Source organism: Monodon monoceros, unplaced genomic scaffold, assembly GCF_005190385.1.
Source record: "Monodon monoceros isolate NGI ecotype Baffin Bay Population unplaced genomic scaffold, NGI_Narwhal_1 Super_Scaffold_18, whole genome shotgun sequence".
NCBI lineage: Eukaryota > Metazoa > Chordata > Mammalia > Artiodactyla > Monodontidae > Monodon > Monodon monoceros.
In genome coordinates this window covers 35,944,201-35,948,488 of record NW_021703774.1, presented here as the reverse complement: position 1 = coordinate 35,948,488, position 4,288 = coordinate 35,944,201, and positions in this window count along the sequence as shown.

Sequence of the window (4,288 nt, the reverse complement as noted above, 5' to 3'; positions counted from 1 at the left end):
AAACCCAAAGCAACGCTCTTAATTCCATTGTCTCAATGAATATAAGCAGGAAATGTCATGTAAACTAACATTCCGAAATGTTATATTCCAGTGGATATAACAGATGATCTGTAATCAGCTTATAATTTCTGTAATAGTCTATACTAGACCGGCCAGACCTAGATTTTACTCGTAGCTACTTCTGGCTATGCAACGGAATTCTCTGATGTCCTTCTGATGATCTACCTGAAGGCACTTTTATAGCAGCTGAGAATTTACCTCAATCTGGGAAGGACTTTGAGAGGCAGTATCATCCATCCTCTTCCTCTTCATAAGAAAGATATTCATAGAGATAAAGAGAGAGAATAAAAGAGAGGTGGGATTCCCTTCTTATTTTTAAGGCTTTGTCCTGGAGCAAAAGAGAAATTTCTATGAAAAGAATCTAATGGTATTTAATATTCATTAAACACCTAAGGTGTGCCAAAGACCGTGCTAAGCATTTTGCATACATCAACTCATTTAACATGTACAAGAATCCTGAGAAGTAGGTGCTATTATCAGGAAACTGAACCGTGGTATTTTGTGGCTACTATGAGCTGGTTCTTCACACACACTAACCGCATTCAACTGCTGAGCAGTTCTTCATAGTAGGCATTATTATCTCTATTTTATGGGTCAGTAAACTGAAGTTTAAGAAGTTTAATATTTGACTAAGCTAATATAGATGGTAAACGGTAATTTTGAATCTATATTCAGGCCCATAAGAGTACTCCACATCTTAGAGTACTCCGTTTCCCTCCCATCATGCTCCCTCCTGAGCTCATTCCAGTCAAGATTTTATGTTCTTATGTCTAACCTAGATCCCCATAGTAGAGTTTATCTTTTTTCCCTCAGTATCAATCACTAAATCAAAAATATTTATCATGATTTTTCAATATCTACTCTGTGCAAAGTCTAGTGCTCAGAAGGGAAAGAGATAGAAAAATAAATAGGAACTGGTCCCTGCCCTCAAGGAGTGATGATCTTAATTGGGAAGAAGAAAGAGAATCTCCTAATGAAGTTAAATGGCTTTTCCACACAACAATGGAAAACATGACATGAAGCAGGATATGATGAATGGATGAAAGAATGTCACCGACAATATGTGCTGGAGACTTTCAGATGAGGGAGAAATGGGGAGCAGATGGTCACTCTTCTCTGCATAATACACTTTCATGTATGTAAAGCTCATCATTAGGCCCTTCCGGGATCCTTTGTTTAGGATAAATCTTCTCATCTTTCCTTGAGAATATTATTCCCCACTCCTTTTATCCTCTCCCTGCTTCTGTGCAAAGCATGGCTGTACATGTTGAATGCATTGATGTTTCTTAGACAAGGTGGCATCTAGAAAACAATTCAACAATATGAATCCAGAGAATCTTTCCTTTGAGTTCCTGTGTGAGTGGAGCCTTTTCTTCAGGTCATTAGACCACTCCCAGGCAATAATGAAAAACCAGTGCTGTCCCAGTGTACTCTTCGTTCTGATATCCCTGAGGAGATGAAAACATACCCACTGGTATTTTCACATTACTCTTGGGACTGGAGTACATGACCATTCCTACACTGCAGCCCATGTGGTAGACTTCAGGATGAGTGGGAGGTGGCGGAGGAAGCATGGGAAAATGTCTCAGCGCTCTCTTAGCACCAAGATGTACACTTCCCACCCAGGTAGTGGGGGCACCTTTATAGATACATTCTTAGGTGACCCCTTTAAAAAATAAATACTCTTGACTCCTGTGTTGCACAATCTCTTACTTAAAAAGGCCTAGGGGTGTGTTTATGGGGCCGGATGAGGGAGGGTGGGTGATGCAAAGTAAGATAACTGCTGTTTGGGCTGAAAACAGAGTAGTTGGGAAAGAAATGCAAAAGACTTGAAGGGCCGAATCCACAAAGTGCAGATGGAGAGCCCTGAAGTAAATCATACCTACTTCACCATCCTGCCAGGGACTAAAACCTGGTGAAAAGTTCATGGCTATGGAAATATATGCACTGATTTTTTGGGTTTTTTACCCTTTAGTCAAATGTCAAACACAAATCCTAGGAGACCAAAAAATTTAGGCCATCATAAATGCCCTCTATCTCGAATCAAAGATGACAGAGAGAGGGAAAACCGACATGATGACCTGGAGAGATTTTATCTCCTAGACAGTTTTCAGGATACATGTTTCACAAAGAGTTGTTCAAAGTCACTTTTGTGTCCCTTCCTGTTGTCACCTGATAAGTTCAAGGCATCTAGTTTGCCAGAAGACAAGTCCCTGCAAAGAAACTGCCAACAATCTTTGATTCATGTTCTCTGTTACAGTATGTTAGAAACTTTCTCAAGAGCCTTTAATTCCCCTCTTAGGGTGAATTGAGTTCTGTGACAAGGAACACAATCACCAACCCAGGCTGCTCCTGAGGGGCCCTTGTGCAGCCAAGCCCATGACTAACTCATCCAGCTAGAGACCAACAGGCAGCAGGGAGCCCTACAGGCACACAGGGTCATGCGAAGAGGACTCCAGTGCTGAACTCTGAGGCAGAAGACTCAGAGCTTTAGCTGGAGATGTGCCATTGTCATTTAAGCTTATTCACCTTCAGATTCATTATCTTTAAATGGTGCTAATTATATTACAACATATACCCATGGGTGTTGGGATACTTAAGATAGTCTGTGTTACAGCATAGCAGGAAATAGTTGTTTAATCTACGTATCCCATTGTCCAAGGAGAAAGGAGTTTGTAGGAAAGAAGTGGGTCAAAGAAAATAAAGACAGAACAGAGTGATGGCTTCAGGACAGTTACCTAAACCCTGTACAGTAGTCTATTTTGGTGGCTGAGGATATTAAATTTGAACTTTCATGAAACACATTGTTTCAAACTCAACTTCGTATTGTTCACTTTTGCATTCTGTGCATGTAACTGTTGCTCACTAGAGGTTACATGGGAGATAAATGGATGGATGAGTGATGGACTCCTCTAAGGAGTCACTCGATATTTTCCTCAAAGTGATGGCCTAATCAACCATAGCAGGTTATGTCTCAGAGACCATGGGGGTGACCCCTTCCAAGCGTGACAGTAACACACTACCTGGAAGGACATCATCGTGGAAATCATTTCCATCTGAAACTCTTCAAAGCACATCAGAATCTCACTCTCACTGTGCTGGCAGCACCCTTTACAGCCCGAGTCCTTTCCTATTTCTGCTCAAGCCCATCTGCACATGGGTTCAGTATGTAATCTTGCCTGCTATAGGATTACTGATGACTGACAGCCATTCCCTGAGAACATCAAGTCTGCCTGTAGCCTGGCTGTGCATGGTTGCTTCATGGTGACAGGATTAAGTGCTGAAGCTTCTCCAGGGACAGCCCATGCTCAGGATGTGTGTCTGAGATACTGTCAAACATGGCAGCCAGGGGATGGCTACTAGGCAATGATGCCTCCTGTGCATGAAGAGCATCACAGAAACAAAGCACCAAGACCCACTTGCAGGCTAGCTTCCCTGAGCACCTTACATTTGTTTGTCTGGCCAGGAAGATGTTGGTGGCAAGCAAAGGACCCCATCTGCCTTACCTCCTTTATTTTGATAGGTGTTTTCCCAGTAATTAAATGTGTTATAACCTCAAAACCCAGCTGGATGCCTTGTAGACATACAACACACTCTCATCTAAGTCCAGGGATTAAACCTCCTGAACCAAATGTTTGACAGGACATATGAGGAAGAAGGAAGTAGGAAGGTAAACAAATGATTGCAGTTTCTGGAACCGTCAGAACACACTGGGGTTTGGCCACTGAAAGGGAAGAATCAGCCCACTGAATTCATAAGTAGGATTAATACGTGTGTGTGTTTTTTTTTTTTACTACTCAACAATTAGATTCAGAAGAACGTTTTATTCTCAGGAACACTTGACTTTCAATTGTTAACTCTTAGTTTGTGATGAATATTAAGGCTTCAATGAAAAATATAGGTCTTGCTCATATAATCTAGCTCACAAATGGAGCTAGATTGGGGGAAAAGACCTCCTACATCCTCTGTGGATCCCACTACTTTTTTAATCAGCCCAGTAAGCTGAAGTTAAGAACATACTCCAGGTTTGGGATGAGAACAGGTCTTAATTCCTGTTATTTGCATCCCCCTCTCCTATCCCACCACCTCTTCCAACCCCCCATGGCCTCACAGCCCCGGGGGCACTGCCCAAATAAGTATTCCCTCTCCATTTGCCAATTGGGCTCAAAATTCTTCAGGAGGAGAAGAAGTGGTACCATCTAAAGGAAAATTCTTATCACTGTTGTTA